General features: G+C 38.4%; 2 long non-coding RNA genes across 3 annotated transcripts; one reads left to right on the top strand and one right to left on the bottom strand.

Moving 5' to 3' along the window:
• The first annotated feature begins 1,550 nt into the window (after nt 1–1,550).
• Nucleotides 1,551–9,358, top strand: LOC148332270 (uncharacterized). The gene is made up of 3 exons (XR_015844659.1): nt 1,551–1,799; nt 8,533–8,626; nt 8,702–9,358. It is a non-coding gene; the product is annotated as an uncharacterized LOC148332270 (long non-coding RNA).
• LOC148332269 (uncharacterized) lies at nt 5,506–17,422 on the bottom strand. Of its 2 annotated transcripts, XR_015844657.1 has the most exons (4): nt 17,084–17,422; nt 14,648–15,962; nt 13,730–13,834; nt 5,506–6,088 (listed from the first exon to the last, which is right to left on the bottom strand). It is a non-coding gene; the product is annotated as an uncharacterized LOC148332269 (long non-coding RNA). The 2 variants fall into 2 exon arrangements; XR_015844658.1 differs by lacking the exon at nt 14,648–15,962.
• Nucleotides 17,423–18,394: the final 972 nt, after the last annotated feature.

Genomic DNA, 18,394 nt, shown 5'->3' with positions numbered 1-18,394 from the left:
AAATAGAGGGGATAAGGAAATAGTTGCATTGTAATTCGTACGACTCCTCTAAAATATAAGGGTACCAATAAATGTCTCCTAGCTTAGCACATTAGCGTTTCCAAAGTGTCAAGTTGTCAACATCATATTGTGCAGGTGTGTCTTTTAAACATTGCATCATACTATTGCTTTTTAATAATTATTACTGAATGAATTATCTATTCATTCAATTATTTTATATTCATCTCCGTAGTGCCGTTATTAGGCCTACTGTCATTTTGTTGCACATTTGTCACTATTACTGTACTGCATAGACTTAATATGACTTTCGGCTATTTTTATGTTTAACTTCTAAAAGACCATATTCATTTCTTTATATGCAAAAATACAATTTTGTGGAGGAGTTCATATTTGGTTTCAGATTAAATATAGTAAATCGCTTCATGAACGCTGTTGCTAGGCACCGAGACAACATGGTATATCATAAAATGTTGCAGATGCTCATGTGCATATCCAAGAGAAAGTAGGGCACTTAGCTCTTGAGGCCACCAAAACAAGGTGGACTTGAATAGGACAAGAAGGACAAAGTACCAAAATAACTTGTAATAATTCATATTCAAAAACTACAAATTTAGATGGATATGAAGAACAAGTGCAATCATATAACTCCTGACCCAAAATATGCCCACCCGCCTGAGGTAAAAGATGAAAATGGAGCAAAAATGATTGATTGAATACATAAACAACGTGGGATGATTAAGATCACAGCCAGGACAGGTGACACGCTGTGGGACAAACGTTAAGGAGAAACTAGAAGTTAATCAAATAATGACAGCAAGCAGTGAGTTTTTAATGGTTGTAGTTGAAGCGCCCCCATGTGGCTTAAACGTGACAGTGAAAACAGAACTCGAATCTATGGAAAATAAAATAGCAAAACCTGCATTTTAACATGGTACTGTTTTTTAAAGTGTTTTATTTCACACACACACACACACGCACACACACGACCCCCCCCCCACACACACACATAGAGAGAGAGAGAGAGAGATAGATTGATAATAATAATTTACGAAAAACAAAAACATAAAGCAATGTTAATGCTATTTTATACGCAATTGATGACAAGCTACTTAGAAATAATGCTGCATTAATCTAATTATTACTATAGAAAATAAAATGTAAGACAGAAAACGTGTGTGAACGAAGACTGCTGCCCATATGATCATTTGCCAAGGCTTAATTTTCCTGCTATGCTATATTTTTGAGGAAGGCATAATTATTTTAAAATATTTAATTTCTTCATTGCTTACAACGATTGCAATTCCCAAATTAACACACATCATAAAAAAGGATAAAGGCAAGAAAATAATATTTCAAAGACATATGATTTTCGAACCTTTGCTGACAATCGGAAGAGTGATTGAAATGCTCAAATTTGGCCCGAGAAAAAGTTTCACGCGATTCATGTAGATCACATGTCTGGATTTCCTCTTTTGTGCTCCTAACTAGCGTCACTTGTTGCAGTCAGGTTTCCAGCTGAGCATAATTAACTGTGATGCACTAATTCACCTCCCGCTGCTGCTCAGTTTTACTTCATTATGTCTTCTGACAATCATCATACGACCAGATAAGGTACTCGACAATTGTGTCTTAAGGAGGTGTCTCATGTCCGCCCCTTTTCTGGCATCCCTTCACTCTTCTGCCATCCTCTGATGCAGATCACTGAAGTGCTCCGCAGGTTCTGTGAAGGAAAGTAGCTTGCTGACCTCTGTGACCTCTGTAAGGGCTGCTAATGGCTGACGAGAGGTCTACCTAATAAGGTGCTGTCTTCATCTATGTGTGTGCTTTTATGTGTGTGTGTGTGTGTGTGTATCTACTGGCCTTTCTGGCCTCACTGGCTTGTGGCGGCCTGGGGCTGTGCGACCAGAGCTGGTGACAGTGCGTGTGCACGGCAGGGGACACTATTTAGGCACTGGGAAGCACGGGGGTGATGGCGGTAATGGTGCTGATGGTGGCGGGGGGTGTCTTTGATTCCATAATGAGCTGTTGTGTGCTGCCGAGCTGCGAGGCAGCTCGCTGGAGGAACAGAAGAGCTTTGTGTGTGTGTGAGAGCGTGCACGACTCGGCTCAGCAGTGGCCCGACTGGCCTGGGAAGCACCACAGGGCAAACTTTTTCAGTCTGTCTGCATGCTTATTTGTCTGCCAGCTAGCCTGTCTGTCTGCCTGCCCTTCTTTTTTTATGTGTAGCAAGTTTAGATTTTAACACAGCACTAAAGAACCAACATCGCAGTGTTTATTTGTATTTTTTTTTTCATATCTCAGGGAATTAATTAAAAAAAATTTTTTTTTAAATCCCTTTGGAAAATAATGATCCAATTTGAAATAATGGGATGAAAATGTTCATTTATTTTTTTAGCATTCATTGATTAGTTGTCAATAATTGAAATAATTGTATTCTTTTTTTCTAAAATCAAGAGTAAGCCATTATTCATCTTTAAAATATTTTAATCGTCGTGACATTGATGTGATTGAATAGAAGCATCATTAACCATCATGAATAAGCCTTGTTGGCTTAGCTGCGAAGCAATTTGTAACGTGGTCACAGGTGTGCCTTTATAACGTCTTACATTTGACTTTAAGCCCACACTGTGTTATAGCCCACGGCCAATTACGAACCATTCTGGTGAAGGTACAAATGTAGCAATTTAATTTTTTGCAGCTCCATTGCATTAATGTAAGATACCCAGACCCGCACTTACCAAAATGACCACAAAAAAATTCACATTTACAATACATAAATGAATGATAAATAACACAGGCGACATTAATTTATGACAACATACGAGCCCTTTGTCATTGTTCTGTCCCAGAGTGATGTCCAGTAAAGTAGCTTGCAGCATTTTACTCTTGCTGACCCAATAAAAAGTGACCCATGACAAATTTTAGGTCCTGACCCTAAGGTTCGGAAAAGCCTAATGGAACCTTCACCCCCTCCCCAGAATCTTAATGTCACCTTCGAAAATCCAGCGCCCATGATCTAGGTACTTGTCTGTTAAACAACATACAGTAGACACGCAAACTAACTATATGAAAATATTTTGGTTGGAGATTCTACTGATGACGTTCTAGTTATAGATGTGAATCGTATCATTGCTAAGACATCAAATGGAAAAGTGATTTTTGCACAATGCTGTAAAATATTGTGGAATGTCCTTAATGGAGAGATAATAAACATTTTTTTGACATTTTAAAATACTTTTGAAATATTTTGAAACAGTTTCATAAAAATACATCAAGAATCAAGACTTATAGTTCACTTTTCTATCTTTTGTGCTGAAATTAGCTCGTTTTGAGGTGACGGTTGGCCCGATACCAATATCTGGACCCAGCGGTACAGATAATGGATGGATGGATGGATGGATCTTCTCAAACATCCAATCACCAAAAGAGAAACGCAAACCTCCATGAAGACATTGTAAGCATAATTTGTATTTTCTTTCACCACCAAGCCACCAAATTACACTTCTGGCTCCCTTTCTGTGACCCGCGTAAATCCAATGTGGCGCGTGGCGTAGCTCTGCACGGAGGTAACTCAGCGTTGATAACATTGCAGATGCAAAATTCTGAATCTGCTGGCATTGGCGCCATGGAGCAGGTGCACAGTCTACAAAAATAGAGGCCTTCAGGTGTGGAACTGCCCACGAGGAGCATGCAGCGGACACATTGCCAAACAGAAATACCTCACACCGCCACGTCGACAAATAGTTGAATATTTTAGGATGTGCCACCTATCAGGAGTTAATTCTGTTACTTAGCTAAAGTGTCAATAATGCAGCTCTCCTTACCTTGTGGCTTGGGCGTAGCATTTGAGTGAAGTCCAACTGTTGCTTGAACATGGCTCAGAGTCTTCGGTCATTCTCGCGGCCGAGTCAAGAACCTCAGTGGAAAGGTGGCATTATGTAAATGAGCTCCACTATGACATCACAGTGTGATGGAATTCCGAACGGCTCACCCACAGATATATTTTCCGGAATAAGCAAATTACAAAATATAGTTTTTTGGGGGGGTTGAAGTTGTTTTACTGAATTGTCTCCAGTTTAGTTTTACTCAAAGTAGTATATTTTGATACATGTTGTGCAATGTGGTTCAAGGACAATTCGATTTTAAGGTGGAACGATTTAATTTGGTTCGGTTTTGGTCGGATTCTGATTCGATTTGATATGGCACGGCCAATTGGAGATGGAAAGTTGTCATTTTACACATCGTGTATGAACAAACTTGTCCGGACTGTAAATGTGGCATTTCCTTCAACGATATCACTCTCCAATAAACGATGATTCGATACGCATCTTGATATATTTTAAAGTGGGAGGATTCGATTTGGTTTAATTCGATGCACCCGCATATTTTAGATAAAGGTTCCAATTCAAATCGCTTTTTGTTAAACCTCTAAATTGTACACTAACACAAATTCCATAACCTTTCCCTGATTATTTATTTATTTAATCATGGTAAACACTTTTGCTAGAAAGAAAGAAACTTCAAACTTATTAAAAATTAAAAAAAAGACAAGCTGAACACCATCTGTCCCTTTTTAGTTTGTACAATTCAGAATAAAATTCTCTAAAGTGTTCCACGTCGCCATCACGTGAAATGTATGCAACTTCTGTTCAGTGAGCATCTAAAGGACTAACTCCAGTAGCGCGTGAGAGTCAAATTTTATGGTTATGTCACAGATGAAATATAGAATTGCATATCCAGTACATGAAATCTTCCCAGGATGGGCTAAGTATATGTCAGGTGGATGTGGGAAAAGATAAATAGTTTTGTATTACCCCATTTATTTTTACCCCTGTAGGACAAAAAAGAATGTTCAAATATTACTTAAAGGCTTTCTGACGACTGGAACGCATTTGTTCCGTTATAATTGATTCTATGGGAAACATTTTTCCTTCAATCATGGAACTGATTGTGGACTACTTCTGTCATTCCACTGCAGATGATTTCAGAGAATAATCCCTTTTATTTTCTTACTTTTTTGTTTCCATAGATTAGAGTTTGGGCGTCACAAATCCTTCTTTGAGTAGATAAGAAAAGAACGTGTATGTTGGTATTTAGTTTGGAAATAAAGTGTAGTGTGTGCTTTTAAATCACAAAACAAGTTGATAAATCTTCAATTAATTTGGAGAGAATAACACAAAACCACAAGCTGTCATTGTCATTTTAGGCTTGTTTTAAATAAACAAGTTTGAGCTGGCAAATAAAAACCATGAATTGCTATGAGGCTTAGTTTTCAAAACTGCAGCCTTTATCAAATCTGGAGCATGCTACCCTCCAACTGCTCATTTCATTTTAAATTCTTTAAAACCATTGTGTTCACATACTGTGGCCATTTTTTTTAATTGAGACAAACAAACAAGCAATTTAAAAAAAAGGGGAAAAAATGATGGAACAATTGTCTTTTAATCTGCATTTGGTATAAAAACGCTGACTTTTACATGATGTGCTGTACAAATTAATGAATAAAATTAGGGAATTTAATTTTTTTTTTACACAAGAGAACATACCTTAAATAGTAGAAAACTCATTTATTGTATTACTTGAGAAGTACAACAAAAACATCAAATACGTTAACGGTAATAACAATTAGTCGTAGTACATTTACACTATATGGAAATTCCGACACTTTCGATTTGATTGTTGCTATTGGAGGATCACATGCAGTGCTGAGCATGTTTTTTTTTCATGCTGCGCGACCCCCACCTCCACCCCAACTATCATTTAATAATGACACCTATGTAAAGAATTCCTAGTGAATTGTCACAAGTTTCGTTTTATTCAGAGTAGTTCATCCGTCAACACAACACACAAGGCAGAGTCATAAAAAAAAAAAAAGGGGAAAATTACACTCCATGGTCCATTTGAGTCACACCCCTCATTTGCATATTTGGGATCATTCTGTGAAAAATGTAAAAATAAATAAATAAATATTTATTTTTTATTCTCACATGCGTAAGTCAAGACCCACATTTTAATAATGACTTGTGAGAACGGATCTGCACTGCAAGTTTGTGACGTTGGCCGTTCCGCGTTTCCGTAGACGTCAAATCTAAGAACAAAAATTGAAAATATCTCAAAACCCTGAACCCGTAATGCCATCTGTGATGAAAATTTGCTTCTGACAAGTGTTTTTAGTCAATCAACACACTAACGCGAGCGTTTTTTTTCCCCCCTCAGGGATTCCTAATTATCAAACTGCTAATATTGCAAACAATTCCCATGACAATCATGTCAGAAAGTTGGAGATTAGAGATTCGACTGACACACCACACTTCACGCTACAATTGGATATTAAGAAAAATAAAATTTTATGTGGGTGATATGAACACACAACCCCTGAGTCCAATCCATTACGCCCACTCGGATTCTGGTCTCTGCACGCCTGCCACTCGTTCAACTACGGTGTGTGTGTGTGTGGGGGGGGGGCGGGGGGTGCGTGTGTGTGTGCGTGAGTGCGTGTGTGGAGATGACTATCTTTGTGTGCAGTTTGAGACCTATCATGATGAATCTTATGAGAGGCATTCAGGGACATGTTTTCAAATTACATCTCACACACACTACTGACATGCTCTCATACACATGTTTTTTTTTTCCTCACATACTCAAGTGAAAAGCTTTTAATTTGTGTCTATTGAGGTAATCCTGAATTATGTCCCCTCATAAAATCTAATATGCATTTTTTGCATTTAATAAGAAATGAGTATTGAAGAAGCAAACTTGGACAAAAATGTAGAAGAATATTTCAGAGGCAAGGAGGGTTTTCACAAATTGTCACAAATTTCACTAGCTGGCCCTGATATCTCATCCGTCTCTTTGTCGTGCTCCCTTTCATGTCTTCCCTCTGCAAGGACAACAGAGTCTTTCATGTAGACGTCTTTTCCTCAGCACCCTCGGGCCCTCTTTTTCCTCTTTCGTTCTCTTTATTTCGCTCAGACAGACTAATTAAATGTTCTCTGCGCCACTCCTTGTCCTTTAGTTGTTTTTTTTTGCATGAATTTTGGTTTGTTTGTTAATTCTAACAGTGGTATAAATGTAAGATGGCTGACTAACAAGCTACTGTATATTCAAGATGGTTTAAATAACTAAATAGATTATTGATAAAATAAAACGGGAGAGTGATTATTTTAAAGAATTGCAAATTGTGTTGAAATGCATTGTGCAGAAATCAATTCTCTATTTTGTATTCCCCACTGATAAATAAATATGATTTCTGAGTCGCAAGCTACATTAAAATTGTTGAAATCAATCAATACTTAATGAGATTATTCTATTAATCCAAATTTTAATAAAACAGTCGTTAGTGATCATAAAATAAAGACTCGAAAAGGGCTTTGTTCCCTCAACGTTAAAATGAATTTTTCAACAGGACACTGCTGCATTTCAACAGGTAAAAAAACAAACCTCCATCTTTGGTAGCACATGATCTTGGTGACAAAAGACAAGCAAATGTTCCTGGTTTATTGCGAGGGCGATATTAGAACGTTCTAATGACAACATTAGAGCACTATTTAAACATTTTATAAAAATATAAACCATGCTCGTGAAACTAATAGAAACACATAGAGGAGAAATAGAACTGTCTCATTTGGCAGTGTGACTTTACAGCGTAAATATTTAACAACTAATAATTATAGAAGCTTGCGTTTTTAGTGCACAAGCAGCTACGGTGATGTTGACTAAAGAACCACAGACAGCAGAAGCAAAAACATGCGAGTCATTTTCGTAGACTTTCTAGTCATGCCAGCTCGACATTTCTCTCCTAGTGTTACCTTACCTATGGCAGCATATTCACCGAAATTAACCCGCTTAGTAAATTATGTGTTGTCTGTCTGCAGCCTCTAATAAGCAGAAGCCACCTAATTGCTTAATTGGATGCTGATTGAAGCAAACTTATTTCAAAGCGGCTTAGCCATGAGGGTTCACCTCGGTTCATGTGCTCCGAAATACCTCGTTAATTTATTTACCAGTACTTGCAAACTTTTGACAAAAATAATGTAGAAGCCAAAGCAAGCAAACATAAACTGTGAGAATGACATCACTGGATTACTTAGGTACAAATATGGACACACTAAATGTGACAGACATCTAACATTTTTACCACTTTACTAGAAAGGTAGCCTTTAATTATAATTAGTTTGAAAAATAAATTCCGCAATCTTAGCAAAACATTAATACCCGACTGTAAATTTTGCATTGTATAAGACATATGCAGTGAAATCTGAAGTCTAATGTATCTAAAGTAGTAACCCCCACAAAAATGTTGCACTTCAAATAACATGAGACTTCAACACAGTGAGCAGCTAGAATTATAACTCTCTGAGTGTTTTTTTTTTTTTTTTTTTTTTACAATTCACTTCAAGGGGAAGTCAGACTAAAAAAAAATCTTCACAGTAATATGTTCTATGTGGCCCAGTTGTGTAAACATTCCGATTAATATTGCGCTTGTGGAATGTGAATTAAGCAGCAAAATCCACACATTTTTGTCCATCTCAGGGGGCAGCCATTTTGCCACTTGCTGACTGAAAATTACATCACAGTGCCTAGGGGGTCAGCTAGCAAACAACATATAACCAAACCCAGAAAACAGGTAAGGCATGATTGGTCGTTAATTGAGTTACCAGATTTTATTTTTTTTTTTTTTTAATTATTTTTTTTTTTTTAGAACTATCATTCAATGGTACTGTACAGCACCAAATGAGAACCAAATGATGTGGCCAGGCTGTGGAATCTATCAAACCTAAGAATTCCTCAGGTGACAGAAGCACAGTAAAGAGAAGGAGCCAGATGGACTGTCATGGAAAGACAAGCCAGTGCATGGCAAGTACAATTGACAGATTGAAGAAGTGGCTGACATACAGAAAACATACCAGTGTCAGGAAAATGCTGGACTGAAAGACAGCACTGAGGTATTCACCGTGGCAGCACAAGAACAGGCCATAAAGACGAGGTAAATAAAGTCCAGGGTCTATCACATCAGACAGGATCCCAGGTGTAGGCAGTGCAAAGAGGTAGCATATCACAGCCGAGTGTGAGATGCTGGCGGACAAGGCATACATGAACGGCATAACAGAATATCCGTACCCAATATGGACTCGAATGGCAGACACCTCCAAAGGTAGTTGAGAACAACCAGGCCAAGTTCATGTGGCCAAGCTATATAGAAAGCTCCAGAATGACATCTCCGTGCAAAAAGATGCAATAATAGGAACAACTAAGGTCCGGTGTAGAACCCTCAAGCTTCCAGGCCTCCAGTAGTAGACCCAAGCTTGAAGGACATGGGCGAGGAAATAATGAGATTTTTTTTGTATGTATATTATTTTTGTTTGTATGACAGATAAAAATGTTAAAGTGCTTCCTTGCCTTCAGTTTCATGAACGTAACAATTTTACACTTCAATAAAAACAAAAACCTATTCTGCTCCCATGGGTCATTTAAAAATTGCCATTTGAAAATATCACGACAAAGAAACCATTCGAACTGGCAAAGTAGGAAAGCGTGAGATCTTTATTTGACAAGCAGAGGGGAATAACTGCTATTTCTAAGTCGTAATAAAGTGTTAATTAGCAACCAATGCACAAAGCACATACAAATCCTGATTGTAAAGCCATTCCTTGAGAATTTTTTTTATTGAAAGGGTTGAAAAATAATCGGCGTACATGCGCGACTATTAAGCTGGCATGTGTGGCCGTAGGGCACGAACGTCATAAAGTCGCTCTCAATGGTGCCATTGTGCGTGTGTGTCATTATCATCCCCATCTTCATCATGACCATCACATTCTGCTTTTCACCATCACTCTTGCATGTGAGTCACAGCAAAAAGGATGACCATATCTCTTTTTTGGACTTTGTTGATCTATCCGTGTATCGTTCATTTTTTTCATTTACAATTGACTGTCAAATAAGTTGAAAAAATGTTGTTGTTTTTCTAACAATGAAAACAAAGGAGTGGGTTTGATCTTATTATTTAATTGTGCATATTTATGTGTTCTGGAATTTTAGTACCGGTTGTTCATAGGGATAAGTTAGCTTTTTAAAAATCAGCCAAATGTGACATGTAAACACCGTTGCCCTCGTATCATTGCATAATGGTTGAAAGAAGAATGAAATTCATGTTGCCGTCGAAGGGATTTGCTGTAAATCTACTGGTTCACAATTGGTGCTTCGTGTGAACATGATTGAATTTAAAATGACGCCGTCAGAGAGACAACCTGTGGTGAACTGTTCCTTGTCAGATGTAATGCACAAAGCTGTTACAAACGAGCAGTGGTGATTGGGGGAATCGTCAGGGCGAGCGAGGCTTGACTTATGTTTACCCCTACGTTCGTTGCCTTCCCATTTTCCATTCAATAAGCCTCAATTCTCAAAAATAGAGGATACTGCTTTTGGAAGCTTTCTCTGTGAAATACTTTCCCGTTTTGGCTTGCATCGTTTTGCTGCTACTTCAGTTGCTCATCATTCCGGGGTCTCTGATGCAGTATTTTGTGCTTCATAACGTGCCACCCATTTTCAATGGGAAACCGGTCTGGACTGCTGGCAGGTCAGTCTAGATCTCACACCCTTTTACCACAAAGTCACATTTTCAGAATGTCGCTAAGCAGGGACGTCATTAATGTTGCCTTCACAGATATGCAATTTAACCATGACATGGGAACTTAACACTTCCCCGATAAAATCAAAGATGCTTTTCAACTGACAACCATCCGGACGCTCCTTTTCCTCTTTGGCCCGGAGGACACAAAGTCCACCTGTTCCCCAATTGAAAATGCGGACTCGTCAGACCACAGCACACTTTTCCACTTTGAATCATCTCAGATGAGCTCAGGCCCAGAAGCCAGCTGCGTTTCTGGGTATTATTGATATGTCGTTTTCGCCTTGCATGGTAGAGTTTTAACTTGAATTTGTTGCATTGTTGTACATGACATAAAAATTAAATGCTCTCCTGGTAGATGGCAGAAGGTCAAATTAACCCGTGTATCCACCTGTTAGCGTTCATATAACAGAAGAGTTCATGTCTTAGCGTGTCTCTATCATCTTTTTGTGTGAACAATGTGATTTTGTTCTTTAAGTAATTTGACTTCAAATTCATTCTCACAGATTACACTTGATGCCTGCATATTTCCATCATCTCGTTGGTGAAAACAAAACTTTTTGCAAAGCATCGTAATAAAATAAGAATTGGTCATTTTTTTAATTTTTGATATTTGAATTTAAAAAAATGCAACAAACACATGATACATTTATTTTGATTTCCTACTCTCGTCTCCTATACCCCCAAGACATTTCTAAATATCATCCTTCATCCACTTGTTGATCTGCGCCCCCATCAGAATGAAGTTAGTAGCAAATAGATGCGGGCTTTTGCAAACAATAGTCCATTCATGATGCCCTTGCAATGCAATGATGATCCCGCTCTGGCCTGCACCAGCCTCCACAGCTGCACTGGAATGTAATCCAACAAGTTCTACGCTGCCCCCCCCCACCTACACAACATCCAGCCCTCCCTCCGGCTGCCTCCTCCATCGCTACCACGGCCACCACATCACCAGGGCGAACACCATTGCAACCCAAGTCCCCTTCTCCCAACCACCCACCCACTCGTCTACCCCCCCCCTCCAAAAAAAAAGAAGGCAAGAAACTAGAAGAAGGGAGCTGGGAGGGGTAGGGGGGGGCGCACAAAGAGAGGATTCATGGTGGGTCACATACACTAGCAGGAAAAAAGAGCGGCACCCATTTAGGAGTTGTGCAGCTGCACTAATTCATTGGGTGAAACTGAGAGGAGGCAAAAAAGGAGGGGCAGAGGTCAGAAAGCAGAATCATTTTTTATTCGTCTCGCTGCATCATCCACAGGCACCTGCATCCCTCGCTTCCTTCGTGGGTTAAAAAAAAAAAAAAAAAAAAAAAAACGAAGCAAGATCCCGGGCCAGCCTCTTTATCCACGAGTCACCATCTCATGACCCGTTTCCAATGTGACCCTTGTGTTTTTTTCCCAGCACTTTACAGCCCACGCATCCAGATGACATCAGGCCCTCCGGCAACAAAGTGACGGCAACCCAACTGTGTCATCTTCAATCATATGAAAACCTGAAAAAATCTTTCAAAATTCTCATTATGTACTCTTAACGAGGTATACAGGAATTTCCGGAACTGGTAGTCCAAGTATTTCAATCACATGTTTTTTTTGTTTTTTCTTAATTGATAGCCACAGTTTGGAATTCCCCCTGTGCAGACCGACTTCTTCACACAAGCCCTTAGAGTTTTTTTTTTTTTTCGCAATTTGTATTTTGTGTCTTGTACAAAGAACGCAATGAATTGGTGGAAAGAATTCCCTTTTTTTCACAGATTTTTACAGTATACAAGCAAGATTGAATTTAGACTTCCACCCTTACAGAAGTAACCAAGCCACCAAGTAGAGAGAATATATTATAATATATATATATATATATATATATATATTATAATATATATATATATATATATATATATATATATATATATATAAATATATTATTATAATATATTGCTGTATTTTTTCTTTGTATGTGTTGCTGCTCTGTGATTAAGTAGCAGTTATTTGAATTTTGATAATTGCTGTTACTCTTATGCTAATTTTCTCTATTTTGCATCATCAATTCTTTGATTGTTATTTGTTCCCATGCCAATGTTGTCTTGAACGGAATAAGGCTGCCTCGAGGAGTTCCCATTTCGATAAAGTTCCACTTCCCATGTTGTTCATTTCTCGACAGTAAGCAAGTTGGATTAATAGCACCTCAGCTGCTTGCAGCAAAGTAATCCTCCATTTTGCTTCTGTTCCTTCAAGACACGATTTAACAACGATCCATGCCACACATTAAACAGACTTCATGACCATCAGTTCATCAACAAATCAATTTATGATGCCTATCCCCACTTCCGAGCGTTTCATACAAGTCAAGTCAAACTGCATTCAGAATGCTGGAAAATTTCAGACCCTTTTGTCACCATTTGGAACAAATGTCATCATTCTTTTCACCGCAGTGACACGAGAAGGAGGAATGCCTCTCCACCAATTAACATCCATTTAATGCAGAATGTGACCCGACATGTGAATATTTGACTTTTCCTATCTACGTCCCTTGCTTGCCGTCTACCATTGTCCTCTTTCCCTTCTTTTTTTTTTTTTTGTACCCCGGCCAGTTCTCTCCGTCCAACGTCACACATTTCAGGAATTCCCCCCAGACAGTAGGAGAGGGAGTTTTTGTTTTCTGTGCGCAATACAAGAAAATTGGACTAAATGAATAAGTGAACACTTACACATTTTAACTCACGTTATTGGGATTATTTGTCAAGGATAACTATCACAATAAGGAACTTTTGCAACAAATGTTACCCTATTAGTGAAAAATGAATTAGAATAGAATAGAATAGTAGTTACTTCTTTGCACGTCTGCTTCACTGTCGAGACGTTCTGTGTTGGAATCTCAACTTTGAAACCCGCTTTGAAAACTTTTAATGGGTTTTATCCAATTACTCCGACTTGCTCCCACATTCCAATACAATCATGTTTGAATCTTTGAAGACTCCAAAATGTCTATAGATGTGAATGTAAGTGAGCATGCTTGGTTGTCTAGATGTGCCCCGTGATTGGCTGGCGACCATTCCAGGGTGTATCGCCCCTCTCGCCCAAAGTCAAATGGCATCGGCTCAAGCTTACCCTCGACCAAAGGTGAGTTTAGCATCAGAAGTTAAGGGATGTTGAGCTGCTTTGCTTTATGATGGAGTTCTTTACCCACAATGGTGATGTAACCCGACATTGCACCTACGGAAGATTACAGTCATTATTTGTATTAAAAAAATATTTCTTCAAGGCCATAAATATAAGACAATCAACGAAAAACACTATAACTGGAAATAGCGTGACTTCTTGTAACCACATGAGAAAGTATCCTTACGCCACTTGCAGAGCGTAACGGTCAAAATGTCGCATCTACTACATGCGGCTGTTGTAAACCACACCGGCTGTTTAGCAATTAATAATAATTATCAATTGCCTTGTGATACGTTTATTGTAAAATCTAAAAAAGACAATATTATGTTGCAAGTTACTCTGTAATTCCCACCACAACTATCTACTTTGTTACTGGAATAAAAAGATTTTGTCTGTTGTGGGTTTCTCAACTGCTTTGTATTGTATTATGTTTTATTCTAAAAATAAATTCCGACATTCAAACGCTTATTCTTATCTGCACCAAAATCAATTAAGTTCTTCCAAGGCCCATGCCCAGCCCTCTACAATTCATGGAAATCAGTTCAGAGAAAAATTCGGTGACAATAATGCGCAGTGTTATTTGACACGGTATACGATTGCGCTTCGTTGTTGTTCCGTCACTGCATGTCTAATATTTTCTCAATATTGTTAAATAAGAAAAGACGTCATGATAAAATACCGTCCTACATAATTACAAGCCGCAATAACAAATTTATTGAATCCCAAACGGAGTCATTGATAACTGAACACTTGTAGCTTTTTAACCAGGCAAATTTTAAAGATAGCACTTTTATTGAATGGCGTCGAATTGCGAAGCTGTACTTAACGTTGTGACCAAAACGTTTTGAATGATTTGCTGCGCACCTGAGGAGTGACCTTTTCACCTCCCGACGGATCATGAGACCTTGTCATCCCATCCTCTCCCCTCAGCCCTCTTATTCTCCCCCTCCCAGGAAGAGCTGTGTCTCAGACTCTTGTGACACTGTGGTTGGTGTGCGCGTGTGCGTGTGTGTGTGTGGGGGTGTGTGTGTGTGTGTGTGCGTGTAGATATGGAGAGGCCCATTACTGCAGTCACATGGCAGGTTAGCACAGGCACTGGTGCACCATGTGAGTTCTATTTTCCATTTTTTTTTTTTTTTTTTTTGCTTACAGCCACAACCGCCAACCCCCCAGGCTCTGACCAACAGCAGCCTCACACAGGAAATGTCTCAAAATCCATGTGGCTGTTTTTTGTTTTTTTTTTAAATATAGTTTAAACATTAAATATCATGTTTACTTCTATGACAGGTGGTCAGTGTGATTTGTAGATGTGTTCATATTTGTAAGGGTGGACGTTTGATTTAATTGGTTTGAGTTACATTGACTTTGACTTTGATTTAGTTTAGTGATTTTGAGTCACAAAACGTTACTTTGGGCTACATTTAGTGGAGTTTAGTTTAAAAGGCTTCCGTTGAGATCAGTTGCATTATGTTACCTGAGTTAAACTGTTTTGAGCTGGGATGAATTACATTTGGTTGAGTTTAACAAAAGTTAACCTCCATTTTTTTAAGTTACGCTAAGGTGAATTTGATTTAGGTTGATTGGGCTGAATTAAGATGAGTTGCATTATGGTTGGTTACATTTACTTAAACTGTGGTTCGATTAGGTTCAGCCTTACGTAACATTATATTCAATTTAGTTAAATTGGGTTCAGATTTAGATTTTATGTTACAATACACCGTTACATTACATTTTGTTGAATTCGGTCGGGTTAAATTATGGTTAACTCAAATAAGTTGTATCTAAACAAGCTTCATTATCAGTTGAGTTTTGCTGAATTTGGTTCAGATGTGTTAATTTACACTATATTAAGGTAAGATTTGTAGTTTTGCTAATGTGTTGAGTTAGTCACATTGCTTTACAAAATATTATATTTCGTTTCGATAAATTGAGTTGCATCAAGCTTAGACTGAATTTATAGATTTGGTTTGCAGTATAGCCTGATTGAAAATGAATAAATTTGAGAACTTGGGCGAGAGGGCCAAGGCTGTATAATAAGTCATTATTAAAATCCGAACACTCATCAAATCATATATTGCTAATTTATATCTAATAGGCAGTGGTATGTTTTCCAAGTAAATTCAAATGTGTCATGGATGAATGAAGAAGGCCTGTGTTGCAGCTTGAGCATGAGAACAACCTGCAGGCAGGAAAAACAAACCACAAAACATTTTATCAACTCATCTTCCATGCGTATCAGTTTACTTCTTGCTGTGCCGTCAACCATTTTAAATTAAAACAACTAAAATGCTTCAGGCCCATATAAGAAATGCCCTTGGTAATGTGTTTGAATTGAAACAGAAAATGTTTGTGTGAGTGATGTCTCCAAGAAAAGGAACACGTATACGCACGCGCGCGCACACGCACACACGCACACACACACACACCCACGCACACACGCCCACACACCCTCACACACATGTATATTTCTAAATATAAATTAAACGTCCTTACAAGTAAGTGGCGGATGATTCCTTAAATATTTTAAAGCGCGTGATGATTTCTTTTACTTCGGGGTTGTTATTACTAATCGTCAGCCTAATTGCGGAAAGGATGAAGTCATCAAAAATAAAATTTGAACGCGTGTTTTAATTGTAAAACTTTAATTCAAAATAATGTTTTTATTTAAAAAACACGAACATACTATAGGGTCGTTCGAAAAATATTGAAAATGCATCCAAATGGTAATAAATTTATGACGTTTCTAACTATTTTTAATTTAAATATTTGCACTTTTTAATTAAAGAAATGTAAATGCACTTTTTTTTACATTAATTTCACAGCGTCATATACCTTTCACTTCGAAAAACAATTTTCTCGCGGCATTCTTTATAATTTCCGTTTCCATATATATATTTAAATGTACTGTATTTATATATTGTGACGGATGCTCTTGAATGATAAATGCATTTTTTAAGCACGGATGCATAAACAAAGCACATTAAAGTAGTCGTCTAATTTCTAAATCTAATTTAAATAGAAGCAAAAAGTCAAACGTATTACAGTACAGCAAATAAAAACTCACAACGAATTGTTCGATAAAAGCCACCCAAATAAATGACTTCCACTTAGTGACGAGTGTAATTACAGCCCGCGCAGACCCACAGTTCGCTCCCTGGGGGTCGTGCACATCCAAGTGCATTAATTCAACTTCGCTGCGCAAAACCGCAGCTTCCTCCCTCTTGCACGGCGCCAACCTAAAGAGCAAACACTTTTAACACACACTCACACGCCCAACAACAAAAATAATACAACACTCACTTCCAGGCCTGGTCGGACGAGTTGATCATTGGGGTGCGGGCAGCCCGGAGGTACCCCACCCCACCCCATCTTTTTCTCCCTCTCCCTCACCTCCGCCACCAAGCACCTTCACCCCATCCTCATCATCATAAATCCAGAAACTTGCACATAGAAAAAAAAGTGTCGCATGCAGAGAGCAAGCAGGCAGAGGCATCCATTCTGCTGAGGAGGAATTTCTCTGTGTGCGCGACTAGTGTCAATGCTCGGACATAAGGGGAGAAAGGACGCACACATCGCTCTCTGTTATCATTTTTCCCCTCCTTTCCTCTCTTCATGTTTGCAGCACAACACTGCTTTTTGTTCCCCATTTTTTTCATTTAAGAGGGTTAATGGATAGAGGCTTGGGCGTTTGATCACATGGCTACAATTCACCTGAGATGCAGACAAAGAGAGCAAAGAGAGACGAGCGAGAGCCATGACAGACACAAGGGTCATTGTTGCGCTACTAGTCTGTGCGTGTTCGTGCGTGTGCGTGTGTGTGTGTGTGTGTGCGCGAGCGTGTGCGTGTTCTTCCCAGAGCAGGCCACGCTTATCTGCGCAAATCGCGGCCTTCCAGCGAGTACAGATCCTCCACGTCACGCAAGGCGAGACGCACCGCATCAGTCTCGCTCTGCGTGCAGGAAGAGGAACGTTCGAATTAATTCCTGACGCAAAAAAAAAAAATCCCCCATTTGACAAACATATGAATGTGGGCCTGTTCTTTCTTTTCAATGGTTGCTTCTAAACGGCGACTGTCCGCTTAAACAACCAACGAGTCTGTTTTCGGATGAACAACTGAGTCAATAGTTTGGATTTTATGCAGCACTTTGACCTACAAGTTACTCAAAAAATAGTAAAGGGAAATTAAAATTAATTAGAAGTTATTTTTAAATCTTAACAGTAGTTTTATGCTATTTTTGAGAACGCAATTATAATTTATTTGTATGTGTCTAAATAATAATCATTCCTATTTTTTAACGGATACAAAACTAACAAAATCAATGTTGTTTTTGGTTTGAACACCGGATTAACATCAATAGACATTGTTCGTTTACATTCACCTGTTAGAAAAACATTAAAAAAACATAAAACAGTTTTAATAAATGTACAAACAGCACAAAATATACTTGCTCAATTTGTCGCTCTTTCAATTTGACACTGACTTTGAATGCAATTCATTTCAAGAGGTTCTATATTGCAATCGTGGTACTCTAGAGCACCATTGGACCCCATCAGGATTCTTGAGGGGTTCATTCTTAACTCTTGTGGTTCTTTTGAAAGATAAGATCCATT

Source organism: Idiotropiscis lumnitzeri, chromosome 8 (assembly GCF_059441095.1).
Source record: "Idiotropiscis lumnitzeri isolate Australia: NSW breed Sydney's pygmy pipehorse chromosome 8, RoL_Ilum_1.0, whole genome shotgun sequence".
Classification (NCBI taxonomy): domain Eukaryota; kingdom Metazoa; phylum Chordata; class Actinopteri; order Syngnathiformes; family Syngnathidae; genus Idiotropiscis; species Idiotropiscis lumnitzeri.
This window is presented reverse-complemented; position numbering and strand designations above follow the sequence as displayed.